This window comes from Nyctereutes procyonoides, unplaced genomic scaffold (assembly GCF_905146905.1).
Source record: "Nyctereutes procyonoides isolate TBG_1078 unplaced genomic scaffold, NYPRO_anot_genome, whole genome shotgun sequence".
In the NCBI taxonomy this organism is placed as follows: domain Eukaryota; kingdom Metazoa; phylum Chordata; class Mammalia; order Carnivora; family Canidae; genus Nyctereutes; species Nyctereutes procyonoides.
Genome location: NW_026575020.1, coordinates 1717548 through 1737084, shown reverse-complemented (window position 1 = coordinate 1737084; position 19537 = coordinate 1717548). Strand labels below are relative to the sequence as shown.

The following is a 19537-nucleotide window of genomic DNA, read 5'->3' as shown; positions in this document are numbered from 1 at the left end:
TTCGGACTTATTGCATGTCAGAATGGCCAATCTTTGACGCAGGATAGCCCCAAGAAGGAACTTTCCACCTGCTTATTATCTTACAGGTTAAGGCCGTGATGTTCAGAAATAAACCAGATGGCCACCCTGACCAGGTGCCCTACATCCTGGCCTGGCAAGACATTACTGAGAATCCCCCTCCTTGGCTAAAACTATTTTTCCCACCCCGCCAAAAGCAGGAACTACCGAGATTCTAGTCCTATGGAAAGGCCGAGAAGGAGACTGGCTCTAAGACCAAAAATCCCCTTTAATGTATTTTTAGTTTCAGAGGTAGAAGTCAGTGATTCACCAATCTTTTATAACACCCCGAGTTCATTACATCACATTCCTTCCTTAATGTCGACCTCCCGGTAACCCCGTTCTCCCACCCCTCTCCCTTCCAGTGACCTTCAACTTTGTTTCATATGATTAAGTCCCTTATAGTTTGTCTCCCTGATTTCGTCTTATTTTTTCCTCTCTTCCCCTATGATCCGGTTTGTTCCTTAAATTCCACATGAATGAGATCATATAATTGTCTTTCTCTGATTGACTTATTCTGCTTAGCATAATATCCTCTAGTCCCATCCACATCGTTGCACATGGCAAGAATTCAATTTTGTTGATGGCTGAGTAGTAGTCCATTGTATACGTATACATATGCACATACATACAGATGATAGATGATATAGATAGATGATGATAGATAGATAGATAGATAGATAGATAGATAGATAGATGATAGACCACATCTGTATCCATTCATCTGTCGATGGAGATCTGGGCTATTTCCATAGTTTGGCTATGGTGGACTTTGCTGCTATAAACTATGGGGTGCAGGTGTCCCTTCGAATCACTGCGTTTGTATCTTTGCGGTAAATATCCAGCAGTGCAAGTGTTGTGTTGTAGGATAACTCTATTTTCATACTCAAAGTTTAACTTTCTGTCAGGACTTCATTTCCTGGTGAAGGCTGCACTGTTCTGAAAACCTCGATTAAATGTGTATGCTTTTCTCTTGTCGATCATAAATTACGGACTCACGCTGGGATGCTAAAAAGGTAGAGGACAATTTGCTCCCCTACAAAATGGACCGTGTCTTTGAAAGACACAGTCCGGGGATCCCTGGGTGGCGCAGCGGTTTAGCGCCTGCCTTTGGCCCAGGGCGCGATCCTGGAGACCCGGGTCCCACGTCGGGCTCCCGGTGCATGGAGCCTGCTTCTCCCTCTGCCTGTGTCTCTGCCTCTCTCTCTCTCTCTCTTTGTGTGACTATCATAAATTAAAAAAAAAAAAAGGATTTAAAAAAAAGTATTCTTAAAAAAAAATTTTTTTTAATCACAGAACTAAGGAAATGGGGAGGGGGCGGGGCGCCTGGGTGGCTGAGTTAGCTAAGCGTCCGCCTTCCGCTCAGGTCATGATCCGGGGTGGAGGCCCACGTCGGGCTCCTTGGCTCCCTCTCTCAAAAAAGGAAAGCAAAAAAGAACACCCGCAAACTTAAAAAAGAGGAAAAGAAAAAAGAAAGGAAGCGAAATTGTGTTCACGGATAGAAGTCTATACAGCAATTCTTCAGAGGCAGTACGGTTGCGTTAGAGTTCCCAAAGGTCCGGGAACGCCAAGCGCTGGCAGACAGAAGACGGAGACCTCTAGCGTCAGAGCGCCCCACGGAGAACGAGAAAGGAGACTGACTAGCACACTTCCCGGAGACCGTGCGAGAGCAACCCCTACCCCCTCGAGAGCCAGATGCTCGAGACCAAGAGGAGAAGGTTGCAAGCCCGGCGACGGCCACCACACCCGCCCCCGCAAGGCAGAACTTTCCTTGGACAGTCGGTCGTCTCCCCCGAGGGGGTGCACCGTTCCTGGAGGTACTGCAATACCAGGTCGATGCGCGGAGTGGACGGAGCAAGCTCCTATTCCATCTCCCTGCTCCAAAAATCCATTTAATATATTGTCCTCGGATAGAGGACGTATCAGATATTAAACTGATAAGAACAGATACTACACTTGATCTTAGCCAAAAGGCCGAGAAGCGATAACTCCCAGCTCTGCGGCGCCTGCACACCCTCCCTCTCCAACATCTTTTAGGTCACGGTGAGAAACGTCACCCTCAAACGAAAGCCCACCCTCTTCCCCCAGACTTGACAGTCTGTCACCCTCACAACTCAAAACATACGCAGCTTGAAAGATCTTTAACTTGTCTGAGGCTTTTGCGCTTTTTATGGTCTTGCTCCCATAGCTCCCGGGAGAAGCAGCCATGTTAATTTGCATGTCCCGCCCCTTCCCCCCACGCCGTTTCCTGGTTTCCTGTGCTCCGCGCCCGCCCTCCCGCGCTGGAACGGAAACGCGCGGGTAGCCGGGTAGCCCGGTAGCCCGGTAGCCGGAAAGCTCCTCCGGCCTCGTTTCCTTGGAGAAAGCCCCGGACGGGAAAGACAGGTGCAAACAGCTTCATGCGGCATTTCTCCTCTTTCCCTTTTGAACATCTTTTCGAACGTGCAGCTACGTTGAAAGATTTCCACCGTGAGCACCCCCTAACGTCATCTGACCTCTGTGTCAGGTAGGTACGTCCGCCGACGCAGATGCAGAAGCGTATCTCCTCCATCCCTCTGCCCTTTTACCGACTTGTCTTGCCCTACGAGTTAAGAGAGATCAACAACCTTTTCTCTCCTTCCTTTTTCAAGTTTCTCTTTTGAGCAGTTCTGTCTGTGAATATCCGTGTTTCATGACTTGTCCCTTCTACGGGCCTTCCGACGGGGGAAAAAGGAGAGAGAGAGAGAGAGAGAGAGAGAGAGAGAGAGAGAGAGAGAGAGAAAGAGAGAGAGAGAGAGAGAACGTTGCTTTTTAAACAGAACAAAAGGGATCCCTGGGTGGCGCAGCGGTTTAGCGCCTGCCTTTAGCCCAGGGCACGATCCTGGAGATCCAGGATCGAATCTCACGTCAGGCTCCCAGTGCATGGAGCCTGCTTCTCCCTCTGCCTGTGTCTCTGCCTCTCTCTCTCATTCTGTGTGACTATCATAAATAAATTTAAAAAAATTAAAAAAAAATTTAAACAGAACAAAACTCTTTCCGTATTGCGATTACCGTGTGGGTCCTTCCGTGGACCCTCAATGACTCGTCAGTGCCATCTGCCATCCAGGCAGAGGCCACCAGGAACACACCCCGAACGAGATGAATCGGGTCATCATCGCTTGCTGCAAAAGTGAGAGGGGACGCGCACCACGGGGCACCGCGCGGCGCCTCGGTGTCCGGAGTGGCTTCTTAACGTGTGTCTGGGACGTGGGCTTGCGGGAGAGTTTAAGGGAGCGAGGCCTTCCCGTCGAATGGGAGGTTGAAGGGTAGCGGAATTTGCTGACCCCGCTCCCCAGTATGCCACTCTGGCATGAGGATTGTTTTGAGCTGAAACAGAAGGAAGAACTCTGCCCGTAGATGTGTACAGGAGTTAGTCGCCGACAACCCGAGATCCTCATCGGCCCAGAGACTGGCACCGGAGGACTCTCCGTAACAGACTTTACTGGCCGGCCCTCGCCTTCCACTGTTCCTACACCCTAGAAACTCATAGCAAAGTGTCTTGTCACTTCTCTGAACATGTATCGTGAGGTGGGGGCGGGTGTGTGTGTGTGTGTGTGTGTGTGTGTGTGTGTGTTCTGTTCATTTTGTTTTGAGGGGCTGTGCATGCCCAAGTCCTAGCCAGCCCACTGAGTAACTCACCCCTGATTTTCTCCCATGTATATATAAGATACACACAGTAATAAACGTGTTTCCTCTTGTCTTTGGTTTTACAAAGCCCCAGCCATCCACCCACCCACCCACCACCACCACCACCACCACCCCACCACCCCCAGGGCCTCAAAGTGGAGAAGGAAAAAGATCTCCGCGACCCTACAAGAGGCTTTCCGGAAAGTCGGGGTCATTTGGTGATTTGGGTGGTTGAGTAAATCTTACCCAGAAGAAAGGGAGGCTAGAGCGAGGCCAAAGCCGCAAACTGGTAAAAAGTAGTAGCAGTTACTCCAACTAGCCAGCACAGGGGATGTTTGGTCCCATTTTGTTGTTCGGACAACATTCGTCTGTTTTGTCTCCGTTCTGACGTGACCACGGAGTGGTCTTGTTTCTGTCTTGATTCAGTTCGTCAAGGTCACAGAGCGGCCTTGTCCGATGTTGATGTTGACAATAAATAAAGGGGATCTCCTGTAAAATGGAGTTTTCCTCCTAAAGCCTAAATAGAAGCTGACCTTCCCTCTGCCTCCTGGGACCTGCCCGAGGTTCACCACGGCTTGCATGTCCCTAACCGGGCTTCCTCCGCCATTCCCGAATAGACTCATTTAGTCAGTAAAATAACTAACTCTTGTGGTTTTTTTTTTTTTTTTATTTTTATTTATGATAGTCACACAGTGAGAGAGAGAGAGGCAGAGACACAGGCAGAGGGAGAGGCAGGCTCCATGCACCGGGAGCCCGACGTGGGATTCGATCCCGGGTCTCCAGGATCGCGCCCTGGGCCAAAGGCAGGCGCCAAACCGCTGCGCCACCCAGGGATCCCTGGCTCTTGTTTTTAAGGTCGCCGCCGCTGTGTGAAACCGTTTATGTCCAACCGGAGACCGCCACAGCCTAGCTGTGAGTGGCGGGCCAGCTTCTGCCGCTGCCGCTGCTCTTCTCTCTCTCTCTCTCTCTCTCTCTCTCTCTCTCTCTCAAAACTGAAGTCCCGTCACAGGGTGTCAGCGGTCCTATTTTCCCTGTATCTCCACACGATCTGCTATTTCATCATCCTAGGAATATTTTTGCCTGCCTGCAAGGACGAAGAAGTCTACAAGGATCAGGAAATGGAGGAATGAAGGAACCCCTCAGAGGGGTGTTGCAGCGGTGGCGAAGCAAGTCCACCATCCTTCGGCTTTCTCCTGGCCTTGTCGCCGTAAAAGACGCACCGATGCCTCTTTCCGGAAGGTAGACAAGCAGATGGGAGACAACATCCCCAGGCCCAATTTTGCAGGCCCAATTTTGCTTTTGTTGAATGCAACAGAGAATTCGGAAATCTTCATCTTTTCACCTGGATGATGAAGAAAAGAACACTGACAGAGGAGCCCATTTCCGTGAGTCGAAGTGTGAGACTGTCAGAGGGATCGGAAGATGAAAGCAAAGGACTGGACTGGTGGTATATGTTTGTTTGTTTTTTTAAGATTATATTCATTCATTCATTCATTCATTCATTCACGAGAGAGGCAGAGACGTAGGCAGAGGGAGAAGCAGGCTCCAAGCAGGGAGCCCCATGCGGGACTCGATCCCGGGACCGTGGTGGCATCGCGCCCTGAGCCAAAGGCAGACGCTCAACTGCTGAGCCACCCAGGCTTCCCAGGACTGGTCTCTAAATGAGGATGGTGAAAGGAGTTACATGAGGGAGATCTCCGACCTCATATGTGCAAATGACCATATCCTAGAGATGGATTTTTCTGCAACTCAACAACACCGTAAGCCACGAACGGTCACGAACATTTTCAACTGTTGTGTTTTTGACAATGCAAGTGCGAGAAGAACCAGAAGTCGTGGCAAGCCAGAACCTGTTGGAGATGCATTTGAGGTCACCGACGGGTATGACAGCCAATGAGCAGTTCCTGGCATTTGGAGGATGTCCCTGGATTCAGGTATTTAGACCTTGAGAACCTGGAAAGTATGAAGTCATTTAAAATGTGAGATTGCTATGTTTAAATCGATTTTTTTTTTATTTATTTATTTATTTATTTATTTATTTATTTATTTATTTATTTATTTTATTTTATTTTTTTATGATAGTCATAGAGAGAGAGACAGAGAGAGAGAGAGAGAGAGAGAGAGAGAGAGGCAGAGACATAGGCAGAGGGAGAAGCAGGCTCCATGCACCGGGAGCCCGACGTGGGATTCGATCCCGGGTCTCCAGGATCGCGCCCTGGGCCAAAGGCAGGCGCCAAACCGCTGCGCCACCCAGGGATCCCTAAATCGATTTTTAATAAAGCCGTTTCCCGCTATGGTTTATCTTGGCTTCTTGTGTGTGAGGGCCCCTTGGATGGATGCCCGGTGGCAAATGTGGACGGTGTCTAGTTTTCCCTGGCACACGGAGAGCTGAGGTGAGCGGGATGAGGCCCCCGGAGCCTGGTGGTGGTGTGCTTGTTGCCAGCTACGTTCAGTGGCCCAGATGGCCCCAAGAACGCTGCACGGGAGCCGAGCGTACGTGCAGGGCAATTCTTCTCGGTCAACGGGGATGCGGGACATGGGGGGTTCGGGAGGGTGGGGTGGGGACGAAGGGACGGTGAAGAGTGGTAGGTACCGAAGGGCAGAAGGAGGGAAGAACCGAGCGGCTGCTGAGATCACCGGGAACGACGCGAGTGGGTTGGGGAGAGAGGCGGCCAGGTTGCCGAACGTTGGAGCCTGTAAGGGAAGCGGGGGCGCAGGCTGCAGGGCTGAGGCTGGGGGGGAAACCGATCGATAAGGGACGACAACGCGGAGCAAAGCCCCGCGGCAGGAGAGAGAAGCGCTACCTGAAGAGGGCGCGGGGACGCACGCCCTCCGCAGGCAAAAGGCGGCCAAAAATAGCGGAGAGGGAAAAAAAAAAAAAGAGAGAGAGAGAGAAGCGAATCCCGCGACCACCAGCGGAGTCGCCGCCTTAAAGCCGGGGGGGGGGGGAAGGTCCGGGGGGCTTAGACACTACAGGAAAAAGAAGGGCTGGACGAGACCCAAAATCCCCACGGAGAAGCTAGGTATCGAGTCCAGAGAAAAACGCTCACGGCCGCAGGTCAGAGAGCGAGCTCCTCGCCCCCACGCAAGTAGCGACCAAAAGCGGAGTCTGTTTTCCAGCAACCCATAAGGAAGGGGGTGCACCGTTCCCGGAGGTACTGCAATACCGGGTCGATGCGCGGAGTGGACGGAGCAAGCTCCTATTCCATCTCCCTGCTCCAAAAATCCATTTAATATATTGTCCTCGGATAGAGGACGTATCAGATATTAAACTGATAAGAACAGATACTACACTTGATCTTAGCCAAAAGGCCGAGAAGCGATACCCGCCGTCTCGGCCACCGGGGTACCATGTTCCCACCATTCCTATTCCACTCACGGTGACAAGCCTAGCCCTCGCTCCAGGCCTGATTTCCTTCACGTCGTCCACAACACGGCCGTCCCCAGCGCGAGACTTTGGGGCAGATGTTTCCTCCTCTTCACTACGAACGGCAAATCGCACGTCCCTGGTTGCCCCGTCCTGCCCGCGCCGAACGGCCGTTTCTAATCTGCATGCCCCGCCTCCTTCTGGCTGCCGGAGGAGGTGCGGCCGCCCAGGCCCGGCTCCGCCCTCCGGACCGCCTCCGCTCGCCGAGAGCCAGAGCCCACCCAGCTAGCGGCCCACCTCCCCGCGTGGACAAATCCCGCGCCAAGACCCCGGAGGAGGCGCGGCGACTGCCGGGCACCGCGGAGGGACGGCTGACACGGCCGCAGCTCCCGGGGCTCTCGGGAGGTTTCTTCTTTTCTTTTCTTTTCTTTCTCTCTTTCTTTTCTTTCTCTCTTTCTCTCTTTCTCTCTTTCTCTCTTTCTTTATTCAGAGAGAGCGAGAGAGAGGCAGAGACACAGGCAGAGGGAGAAGCAGGCTCCATGCAGGGAGCCCGACGTGGGACTCGACCCCGGGTCTCCAGGATCACACCCCGGGCTGCAGGCGGCGCTAAACCGCTGTGCCACCGGGGCTGCCCTCTCGAGAGGTTTCGGTCACCGCTCTTTCCCTCCCCGGCACGCACCGCACACTCCACAGCGGTTCAGCCCAGGAGCTCTCGCCTCCCGCACCCCCACCCAGTATCCGTCGCGACGGCGACGGCGACCACGAAGCGGCTCTTCAGCCAGCACCCCACGCCTCCCCTCCCCCCCCCTCACTCTCCCCCCGCCCTTGGCTCTTCTCTGCTCGCGTCCGGGTCCTTAGGGCCGTCTTCCACCCCAGAGTCCCAGCCCGCGCGACCGGTTCCGTCCCGAGAAGGGGATGTCCCCGGGTCGCGTTCACAGAACAGAACAACCCCCGTTTCCTCGCGCGCGGTCCAACGCACGCACCCAAACGCCTGCAAACTGCGATCTGCCGAGGCCTGTCGTGAGCCCTTGTGCCCTCCCGGTGCGTGCGCCCTTGTCGCGGTGCCGGCCACCCTCGCCGCGAGGGTCCCTTGGATTCCGGGGAGCCGGGGACGGGGACTGCGAGAGCGCGGGGCCGACGTTCTCGGGCAGCATCTACTTCCCCGGTCTCGCCGGCGACCCCGCGTGGCGTCAAAGTTGGGTTCTCTGGGGGAGGGGGACAAGCGAGGAGCAGGGTGAGGGCCGGTCTTAGCGGATGGGTTTGGCTCAGCGGTTTGGCGCCTGCCTTCGGTCCGGCCGGGGATGTGGTCCTGCAGACCTGGGATCGAGTCCCGCGTGGGGCTCCCTGCATGGAGCCTGCTTCTCCCTCTGTGTGTGTGTGTGTCTCATGAATAAATAAATCTTAAAAAGGAAGAAGAAGAAGAAGAAGAAAGAGAAGAAGAAGAAGAAGAAGGAAGAAGGAAGAAGGAAGAAGAAGGAAGAGAAGAAGGAAGAAGGAAGAAGACGTTAGCGCAACCTTGACTTGCGCCTCCTGAACTCTCGGGTCGGGGACTCCGGCCCCTTCCTGGCTCTGTGCTTGATTCGGCTTCTATCTGTCATTTACATATTCAGGGCTCTGGCCCCGCGTCTGTAATAGAAGCCTGGAGTATTTTCTTCTGTTGCACAGCTGTCTCCGGGCCTTGCGTAGGGCGACGATGCCAGGTGCCGAAGGTTCACCCACTGAAAGGTAGCTTTCGGGGGCGCCCGGTGGCTCAGTGGGAAGGGCGGGGCCTGGGTTCGAACCCCACGCTGGGCGTAGACATTACTAAATAAATACCTAAGTAGACTTTTAAAAAGTCCTCTTTCACGTCATCCCATCGATCCGTTTTTTAAGTAAATAGTTTTTCTTTCCACCTTGAGTCACAGTTAGAAAGGACTTCACCATGAGGTTATAAAATAATGTCCCACATCTTCCCTTAGGTCTTTTTCTACTTCTTTCTCAACACCTAAATCTTCAGCCATTTGGTGTCTACCTTGCAGTACAGTGTATCAGAGGCCACCTCCGATCCTAAAGTGCACCACACGTACATTTTTGTAACGTGCCTGGATTTTTTTTCCTGGTCTCTTTTTTAAAGATCTGATTTTCAAGTAATTTCTCGGTGGGTGCTCTACCACTAAGCCAACCGGGTGCCCACCCCCTGCCTTTGGAGGTTTTTTCAAAAGTAGCACAGCAGGGGGGTGCCTGGGTGGCTCCGTGGGTTACGCGTGGGACCCTCGATTTGGACTCAGGTCAAGATCACAGGGTCCTGAGATCAAGCCCTGCCTTGGGTTCTGGGCTCAGAGTGGGAGAAGGTGGGTGGGGGTGTGGGCGGTGGATGTCCGCCTGAGATCCTGTCCCTCTGCCCCTCTCCCCGCTAACGTGTGCCTGCACACAAGCTCTCTCGCTCTCTCTCAAATAAGTTAAATCTTAGGGATCCCTGGGTGGCGCAGCGGTTTGGCGCCTGCCTTTGGCTCAGGGCGTGATCCTGGAGACCCGGGATCGAATCCCACATCGGGCTCCCGGTGCATGGAGCCTGCTTCTCCCTCTGCCTGTGTCTCTGCCTCTCTCTCTCTGTGACTATCATAAATAAATAAAAAATTAAAAAAAAAAAAAGAGAGACCCGGGATCGAATCCCATATCGGGCTCCCGGTGCATGGAGCCTGCTTCTCCCTCTGCCTGTGTCTCTGCCTCTCTCTCTCTCTCTCTCTCTCTCTCTCTCTCTGACTATCATAAATAAATAAATTTAAAAAATTTAAAAAAAAAGTTAAATCTTAAAAACAAACAAACAAGCAAAAAAACGGGGGGGGGCAGAACAGGGGTGCTTGGCTGGCTGTTGGTAGAGCGTGAGATTCTTGATCTCAGGGTCATGAGTTGAAGCCCTACATTGGGCCAAGAGCTTACTTAAAAAAAAAAAAAAAAAAAGCAGAACACATTGAAGAAACCACCTTTGGTTCTTTGAGGCCACAGGACTGACCTATACGTTCCACGCAGATGATGGCTGGGCACGCTGAATCACACAGAGCCCAACACTAAAAGGCGACTGTGATCTGATTCCTGCCCACTAGGGATTCATGGTTGGGGGAGGGGTGGTGATGGTGGTGGTGGTGGTGCATGGTGGGTGACTTGCACGGAGAATCCTCAAGAGAATGGATGCCCCTTTGGAAAGCGACAGGCAGTACAGAGTGGACGGACCCTCAGACCAGGAGGCCCAGTGATAAAGCATGTGTGTTTGTTTGTTTGTTTTACCCTGGGGAAGTGGATCTGCCCAGGAGGACATATCTGCCAGCGGCTGAGCTGGAGTCTGGATCCCACCCCACTGGACTCTGGGCCTTCTGCCATCACCACCGGTTCCAACTTAACCAACAGTCCTTTATCACTTGCGACTCCACCCACCAGAGCGGGGCTTGGTCCTGGGAGTAGAGAGAAGCCAGACACGGTTCCTGTCTCCTCCGGGCCCCCAACTGGGAGCATCCGGCCCAGGACCGGACCCGGATAAGACACGTGGCCAAATGGCCACAACGCCATGATCCCTGTGCAGGGGACTGTGAGAGAGGAACACCAGGCTGTGGCTCCCACCTGGCCATGACCCCTTTGAGGTCCAAGGCCTCTCGAGCCACGTGGCTCTGTGTCCCGACCAGGAGCACGCGCGCGAGGCTTACTCAATAAATGAGAAGGTGGGATGGAACACAAAGCCAGCTGAGTCACGGAGGCCTGCCCGACGTCTCAGGGGAGCTTCAGGTCAGAATTTCAGTGCAAGTCAGAATTTCAGGACATGTGGACAGGAGGGAGGAACCCGGGACGTTGCAGTCTGAGGCAAGAGTGGGGGGCCTTGGGGAGGGGGCCAGTTTGCCTCAGGCTGACCCCCCCCCCCAGCCACCTGGAAGTTGTGATCTGGGCCTCAGAACTGCCCCAGGAGGATGCTTGCTTCGGGTGGGCTCTTGCCTACCATAATCGCTCCCTCACCCCCATGTCCCTTCCCTCACAGGCTCATTCGTACCCCAAACTCGGCCAGCAGGTTCAGCTTCTCACGGGAACCTGAACCCTTCCCCTGACCCCCCCACCCCGCCCCCTTCTCATTACATCAGACTCTGATCCAACAGGACGTCTGTTGATTGCTCACCGTGGAAGGCACGAAGGCAGGATCACTTAAGGTCCCGAGTCATCTGTACCGTGCCCATGGAAGGCGGCTTCCCATCCCCATTCCCTAGAGGAGAAAGCAGCTTGTGGGAGTCTGACCTGGTCTGGACATTTGACTGCCCACAGCTTGGAAGCCTTGCCACTCCCTCCTCTCCTCCTGACTCCTCCTCTCTGGTCGATGGAGCTGATAAAAAGCCTTATCCCAGGCCCTCCACTCACCACCATAAACACACCGACCGACCCCTTGCTCTCAAGCCCTTTTTGAATTATGCCTGGGAGCCACCTCGGTCTCCCTGGAAAGCCTCATTATGTGAGCTGTCAACCTTCTCATCCCCTCACGGGTGGTGTCATCAGTCTCCACATCTAAAACAAATTTGGAGGGTGGGTTTGGGAAGGGCGGTGCCCATCCGGTTCCGCAGAGCAGCAGCGCAGCACGGAAGCTCCGTCTGGCACTGGGTCTCCGCAGATTCCCGTATAGGATCCAAGGGCCTCCCCACTAGACTGGGTGGCCTCCTGTCTGTGCCAGGACCAGGGAATCCGTTATTTCCTCTTTGGTACGCCGAGTGCCTAAGGTGTGCTAAACACCACGCCAGTAGCGACTCATGGGGGATCCCTGGGTGGCTCAGCGGTTTCGCACCTGCCTTTGGCCCAGGGTGCGATCCTGGAGTCCCGGGATCGAGTCCCGCGTCGGGCTCCCAGCATGGAGCCTGCTTCTCCCTCTCCTCTGCCTGTGTCTCTGCCTCTCTCTCTCTCTCTCTCTCTCTCTCTCTCTCTCCCTCCCTCTGTCTATCATAAATAAATTAAAAAAAAAATAAATCTAAAGCGACTCATGCCCGGATTTGCAGGAGCGCATCCACCGCTTTCCGTGTCTGTCACAGGGCATTCAGGGTTCAGAACAAGGTGACCTGCGGCATCTTCCCAGGTGCTCCAAGGAGTGCTTCTGGGAGGCACACCGTGCAACAGGAACATCTGGCAGGTTGGGAAGTACAGCAGCCTCGGCCCCACCCCGGAGACTCCAATTCGATTGCTCCTCAGCCGGCCGGCCGTGCTGGGACAGGAGTCTGATTTAAATGAAGGCCCAGGAGATTCCGGTGTGCCACCAGGGTGCTCAAACGCTGCCATAGACCGATCTGGAAGAAGGACTTTTTCATCCCTACCGAGGAAGACCTGTGTACTTCTGACCCCATCTGCCGGACTTTTTTTCCATAAGGGTAAGTAAGCGGTTGCTTGGTCGGTCGGTCGGTCAGGCAGGGCGAGTTGAGAGCTACCTGAAGGAGCCGGGTTTAAATCCTCTAAGCCGGAGGCCCAGTCACTCGTGCGCAGGCGTTATTCCTCATTCCTATCAAACACTGCTCCTCACCAAACCCTCGGTTTGGAGGAGGGCAAAGTTCAAGCAGGCAGAAGGAGTGGGGGAACGCTTGGAGAAGAGGTGGCGGCGGTGGTGGGGGGATTGGATTGGCAGAGGAGTGAGTGACAGGGTTCCAGGAGACCCCGGGGGTGGGGAAGCACAAGACACAAAAAGAGGTGGAGGCACCAAGGGGAGAGGGGGAGACCAGGACTTCCCGGAGCCGCATGGAAAGCGCGGAGACGGATTCCGGTGGCACACAGGTCAGCCAAGCGCCGGCCCACTTGGAAGCAGGTGGAGCCTCCACTACTCAGGCCGGCCGCGCTGGAGCCCAGTTCCTTCCCACTTGCCAGCTCGCTCTCCGTCTCTGCCCTCGGGGCCACAAAGCGATAACCTGGTAAGCGGTGAAGAGAAAAGCTGCCGGAAGGAAGAGAAGGGAAACTCCTAAGAAAAACAGCGCTAACACAACGAAAAAGCAAAACCAAAAAAAGCCCACCAGAGCCAGTCAGCCTTTATAGCGTAGTTCACTGTAGCAGCCGTTACACTGGTAAGAGAGAAGCCTGGGGGGCTCAGCGGTTGAGCGCCTGCCTTGGGGTCAGGATCAAGCTCAGGCCCAGAGTTCCTGGGACCCCCGGGACACAAGCCCTCCCCCCCCCCCAGCTCCCCCGGCACCGGGCATCTACCTGGGAGCTTGCTTGCCTCAGCCTGCATCTCTGCCTCTCTCAGCACCAAGTGAGTAAAACGCAAAAGCAAAAAAGCAAAGGCAGGTAAGATAGATCCCTCCTTAGAAAAAGTACAGCAACCAAGCCGAGAAGAAACACCACCACCACCACCACTACCACTACGCTGGACCCGAGCCAAGATACCGCGAAGAGACGCCGAGCACCCGGCCCCGGCCGGCACCGCCCCGCCACCGTCCTCACTGCGCCCACGGTGAGCCAGGTCACCTTCAGGCCACGTTCTCGGCCCACTCGGCTGCGGTGGGCCGCTCCACACGCCGTTACGGTTGCAGCCATCCCCCGCATTCCTGGTCGATTTTCACACCCCTTTCCGCTCCCTCGCGTCCTTCCCTAGAGGACGACCAGCTATTTGCATGCCCCGGCCCGTCCCCGACCCCCCGCGGTCCCGCCACGCCCCTGGGCCTCCTCCGCCAGCGCGCCGGGTCCCGGGAACTACTCCCACCTGGGAACTGTGACCCCGGCCGGCCGGAGCAGGGAGGGGGCGTGTGGCGGGGAGCTGCGGGACCAGAGCGGTGCGCGTGCTCCCGAGAGAGCCGCGGGGTCGACGCGGGGCATCCGGGAGGCGCAGGGCCCGGACCTCGGGCGGGGAGCGAGCTGCCCCCGGGGTAGGAACGTGTGAGTGCGGCTGGGAGCCGGCCTCCGCCCTCCTCCCCTCCTCTCTCCTCTCCAGCCTCCCGCCACTAGACGCCCCCGCCCCCGGGCCCGCGTCCGTTCCGTTCCACGGTGGATTCTCCGCAAAGCCTGCACGCTCGGCCGTAAGGCTCGTTGGACCAGCACGCTCGCCCCTCACTCAACCCGACTGACTCTCCGGGGCGTCAACCCTGCGGGGAAAGAACCCGGATCGCCCCGCCGCCGCCGCCGCCGCGCGCCGGACGCACTGCCCTGCAGGCTCTGCTATCCGTGTGGCTCCCCAGGACCCCAGGCCGACTTGAAGCTGTCCCCATCCTCACTTCACCGCGGTATAACCGAGACCGGTCCCCTGCCGCCGTCGCCCTGTCCCAAGACGCCGCCCGCGCCTGGAGCACGGGCCGTTCCAAGTGACGGAGCCTAGCGCGGAGAGCCCCGAGAACCGAGAACCGGAGGCGGACCCGGGAGACGGGGAGGGCAGCTGGTCGGACGCGCCTGGGTCGGCGGGAGGTACCACGATGGCGACGTCTGCGGTCACCGCCCGGCCCGCCCCTGTCTTAGCTCCCGGCCCCGTGACTCGCCCCCGGCCCGGGTTCGCCCTCTCGGCCGTCGGGGTGGCATGATCTCTCTCGCCCTCGTGCTCGGGTGGCGCGCGGTCTGGAGGGTCCCTAAGGAAGTCCTGGTCCGGACGGGAGGCCCTCTGTGGAAATGCGCGGCGGGAGCCAGCCCTGGAGGAGCGAACCCTCGGGCCCAAACAGCGAGTTCGGTGACTGTCATCTCCTCGCGGCGGGCCAGGTCCTAATAAAAGCTAACGTGGGGCCCGTTTCCGCTCCGCCCCTCCCTGCCCGCGCCCGAGGCGCCCCCCTCCGCCCGCAAGCTGGTTGTGAGTGTCTCCTACGGCCGGCCCAGCACCGACGGGATTTGTCCCGGAGGAGCTTCGTCCCCCGCCCCGCCCCGCCCCGCCCCGCCCCAGCTCTGAGCCGCTGGAAAGATCCCCCACCTGGACTGCTTTTTCCACTTCTCTGATCCGGGCACTTAGACCGCTGCCCAGCACCTAAATATCGGTTGAGGGGACGAGTGAACCGATGAGAGAGAGGATTAAATCAGGTCATGTGTCAACCCGGCTTACCCAGCCCCTGGCACAGCTTTCTCGAGCGATGGCCCTTCCGGCCCCTCCCGCCCAAGACCTCTCTGCTTACTGGGGGAGGGAGGGGGGCTTCAGTAGTCCCATTATGGGTTCCCAGGTAGTCTGACCCTCAGACGCTTCCACTGCTTGCAAAGGAGGACTTTGCAAAGGACTTCGCAACTTTCAGTCCCGCTGAAGAGGACTTCCTTACTTCACCTTCTAGCACCTGCATTGGCCTCTTATGAGTTCAGGGACTCCAGAGGCACTGGCGTCAGAAACCCCTCCCGGCCATGCCCCAAGGACCCAGAAATCCCCAGACACCGACAGCGGTGCCCGGGTAGCTAAGGCTGGCGCCACCCTTGCCCAAGAACCATGCGCCCCCACCAAGGTGTCGCACCCCGGTGGTGCCCGGTACCCCTGCCCGAGCCGTGGATCCGGGACGGGGACTCGAGGAACTGCACCCTGAGGGTTCCCTGGCAGCATCTGTTTCCGCAGCCTGAGGAACTGAGGAAAATAAAATCCTAAAAAAAATAAAAATAAAAATAAAAATGGGGGGACACCGTTGAGCGCCTGCCTTCGGCCCAGGGCGTGATCCTGGATTCCCAGGATCGAGTCTCCCGCGGGCTCCCTGCGTGGAGTCTGCTTCTCCCTCCAGCCGGTCTCTGCCTCTCTCTGTCTCATGAATAAATAAATAAAATCTTTAAAAAAAAAATTGTAGATGAGTCCCACCGGTGATCGACCGGCAAGTATTTATTCCCGGTCTCGTTCTTTTTCTTTATCTTTTTTTCTTTCTTCTGTTATTTTTTTAAAGACCTTATTCATTTATTCATGAGAGACACACACAGAGAGAGAGGCAGAGACACAGGCAGAGGGAGAAGCAGGTTCCATGCAGGGAGCCCGACGTGGGACTGGATCCCAGGTCTCCAGGATCACACCCTGGGCTGAAGGCGGCGCTAAACCGCTGAGCCACCGGGGCTGACTTCTTTTTTTTTTTTTTTTTTTTTTTGTAATTAGACAGACATGAGTGTTACATATTCAAATGCACCAATGTTTTGTAAAAGTTGGACTACTGGAGTCTGAGTCCTAGGTGGCACTGGGTCCTCTGGGAAGAAGTTACGGGAACAGAGTGAGCAGTGCAAGAGGTTCATTGGTGGTGGGGTGGGGTGGGGTGCTTTGAAAGGGGCGGGGGAGGCAGGTGTGAGCCTGGAGAACCTCAGGGCCCCACGGGATCTGACAGAGGCTGGGCCAGTCCCAGGGAGGTTTCTGGGAACAAGGGCGGCAGGCCAGAGGAGCTCCGCATCCCCGCATCCCGGCCCCAGTACCCCCAGGAGCTCAGGACTGAGAGCCCCAGCCAAGGAGCACCTGCCGGTGTGGGACCTCCCCGGACACCCCTGTGGCTCCACGGTTCCCATGCCCATATTGCCAGGTCTGGGGTGGCCAACAAAGGCCTGCGGGGCCAACGGGTTGGCTGGCTGTCCCGTGTCTCTTATTCCTGCTCGGGTTCCATCCCGACACCACACGCTTCTCCTAGGGTGGCCCGCCGCTGCTGACCCAGCTGACATCCTGACCTGCAGGCCCGTTGGGCAGTCCGGAGTCCCGGTCCCTGACTATCCTTCTGCAAACATTCGTTCCCCCCAAAGGCCCAGAAGTGTGCCGGGAGCTGCTTTTCAGAAGGTGGAGAAGTCTCTGCCCTCGGTGGCCCGGCGGCCCTTTCTAGGACCCCCAGGGAGGGGCCCCATTGTGATCCTCTGCAGTCCCGGCTTGCCATATACTCCACAGGGCATCTCTTTCCTTCAGGGACCCACCCCCTGTCACCAACACCCTGGGGTCCGCTGGATACTGGGGCCGAAACGCGGGGCTGCCCCCGCTGCCCCTGACTCAGCTTGAGAGCTCTTTTAGGCTCTAGGCCAGCCTCCGAGCTGAGGGTCTTCCCCGTCACCCAGGGCGTCAGCCCAAGCACGGTGTCTAGGTGTGGAATGTGTTTCTTCCAGAACGCAAGAGGCCTGCGGGGCCCTGGGCTTCCCTCTATCTCCGTGGTCGGAGGTATAAAGAGGAAGCAATTTTTCTGGGCTCGGGAGGGGATGTTCCTGGCCGGCCCCGACAGCAGGAGCCCCTAAACATTGTGCTGCACTGTTTCACTGTAGGATTTACCTTCTTCTCTGACCCGTGTGTGTGTGTGTGTGTGTGTGTGTGTGTGTGTGTGTGTGTGACGGGAGTGACTGAGGCTCTTGATGGCCTCTGGTGCACCTGTTCCCCCAGCTCATCCTGCCTCTTGGAGTGATGGCACAGAGGGACCGTATGGATCCTAGGGTCCGCGCCATGAGCGGGTGGCCCCAGGCCCTTTGGTGCAGAGACTCGAGGGGACAGACGGGTAATGTTGCTCGGGGCCAGATGTCAGCACATACCTGTGTTTTTCTCCCGTCCCGAGCCCCCCTCCCCCCTTCCCGCACACAGTGTCTATACTTCGCCTATTTTCTGTCGTGTATGCAACTGTTCTGTGTCGATTCCTAGCGTATCTCCTAGACCGGTGGACAGGATGCACAGAAACAGATGCCTTGCATCCCTCAGTCCCGGGTACACTCTGCTGGCAGAGGAGAAAAAAATGAGAAGAAATCCTTATAGGGTTTGTAGATATTCCAGTTCAGGGACGCCTGGGTGGCTCAGTGGTTGATCGTCTGCCTTTGGCTCAGGGTGTGATCCTGGAATCCCGGGATCCAGTCCAACATTGGGCTCCCTGCATGGAGCCTTGCTTCTCCCTCCGCCTCTCTCTCTCTCTCTCTCTCTCTCTCTCATGAATAAATAAATTAAATGTTTTAAATTTTTTTCAGTCCAGGAGCCGGTCCTGGACCCATGACGATTTGCTGCTCCATTTTCTCTGCCAGAAACCATTAAGATTTCTCGGAGTATGGACGCCTGGGAGGCTCAGTGGTTGGGTGTCTGCCTTCCACTCAGGGTGTGATCCTGGAGTCCCGGGATGGAGTCCCACATCCGGCTCCCTGCTCGAGGCCTGCCTCTCCCCCCACCCCACCCCCATCTCTCATGAATAAGTACATAAAACCTTATTATTTTTTAAAGATTTTATTTTACTTGTTTATTCATGAGACACACACACACACACAGAGGCAGAGACACAGGCAGAGGGAGAAGCAGGCTCCATTCAGGGAGCCCGACGTGGGACTCGATCCCGGGTCTCCAGGATCACACCCCTGGCCGCAGGCGGCGCCAAACCGCTGCACCACCGGGGCTGCCCTAAGTCAAACTTTAAAAGACAAAATAGACTTCTCGGGGTAGGAGGCCTGTCTGTCTCTTTCATTTCGGTCTCGGCACATAGATAGCATCAAGGAGGCCTTTCCTGAGTTCAGGCAGCAGACTGTCCAGAAGCCTGAAGGGGGCCCCCCTCTGTGGGACAATACACAAAGCAGATGTTTTTATTTTACTTTTTATTTTTTAAAATATTTTATTTATCGGTGAGAAACACACATAGAGAAAGGCAGAGACCTAGGCAGAGGTCTCCCCGCGAGGAGCCCCATGGACCCTGGGATCAGGCCACGAGCCGAAGGCAGACGCTCAACCACTGAGCCACCCGGGCAGCCTAAATTAGGTGTTTTTAGTCCAGGGGTCAGCGGACTACAGCCAGCCAGCAAGGTCGGCCCCTCTGTTCTCCTATACTGCAAGTCAAGAACGAATTTTACATTTCTCAAGGGTTGCAGAAGAAAGAGCTCACAGGGACCTTTCCGGGTCATGAAGCCTAAACTCTTTACTCTCTGGCCCTCCAGAGAGACAGCCTGTCATCCTCCTTTTCCACCGTTAAGTATGAAATTTAAACATTTACCCCCTCAGTCAGAAGGTAAAAAGCAGGATTAAGGAGCAGATGTGTCACGTGTCTGCACTCCTCCATCACACATTTGCTTCTAAGCCTGAAAAAGGTTTTAGAGAGGTCAACTACTTAAACCAGACAGAGAGAGGTAGTAAGGGAGAGAAGAGCTGTCTGTTGGTCCCTCAAGCAATCAGGTTCCTAGAAAAGTGAAACTCCTGGGCATAGCCTAGCAGGAAAAAGCAGGAGGTCAGTTCGTGTCAAGCCCCACAACCGGCTTAGTGCCAAAGAACCTCAAGATCTCAAAAGACTGGGGATGATCGGTTCGGCGTCGGCCTTCGGCTCCTGGCATGATTCTGCCGTCACCGGGTCCAGTCCCACAGTGCGACACTTGCACGGAAGCTGACTCTCGCCCAGTCAACGCCTCATTAAGAAACAAGAAAACGGCTTAAAAAGTCAAAAGCAAAAAAAGAAAAAAGACTTAAGAGAACAGAGACCGGCACGGCACGGCCAAGGGGCACGGGTAAGAACTTAAAAGACACAAGGGAGAAAAACAAAAAAACAAAAAAACACCGGATACCCGCCTCCCACAAACCTGCTAGAAAACGAACCAGGGGCAGGCACCTCACGCCACACCAAAGACAAAAAGAACAAAACCTAC

General features: G+C 55.7%; 1 long non-coding RNA gene and 2 other non-coding genes across 8 annotated transcripts; all 3 read right to left on the bottom strand.

Moving 5' to 3' along the window:
* Positions 1 to 1852: 1852 nt before the first annotated feature.
* Positions 1853 to 2043, bottom strand: LOC129518268 (U2 spliceosomal RNA). Its single transcript, XR_008666158.1, has one exon. It is a non-coding gene; the product is annotated as a U2 spliceosomal RNA (small nuclear RNA).
* Positions 2044 to 3840: 1797 nt separating this feature from the next.
* On the bottom strand, positions 3841 to 14843 carry LOC129511912 (uncharacterized). Of its 6 annotated transcripts, none has more exons than XR_008664937.1 (5): positions 13517 to 14831; positions 11208 to 12986; positions 10747 to 10895; positions 8585 to 8856; positions 3841 to 5655 (listed from the first exon to the last, which is right to left on the bottom strand). It is a non-coding gene; the product is annotated as an uncharacterized LOC129511912 (long non-coding RNA). The 6 variants fall into 6 exon arrangements; XR_008664938.1 differs by lacking the exon at positions 8585 to 8856 and adding an exon at positions 6296 to 6396 and having other exon boundaries at positions 13517 to 14830; XR_008664936.1 differs by having other exon boundaries at positions 5577 to 5655; positions 8585 to 10497; positions 13517 to 14843.
* LOC129518383 (U2 spliceosomal RNA) lies at positions 6836 to 7026 on the bottom strand. Its single transcript, XR_008666184.1, has one exon. It is a non-coding gene; the product is annotated as a U2 spliceosomal RNA (small nuclear RNA).
* Positions 14844 to 19537: the final 4694 nt, after the last annotated feature.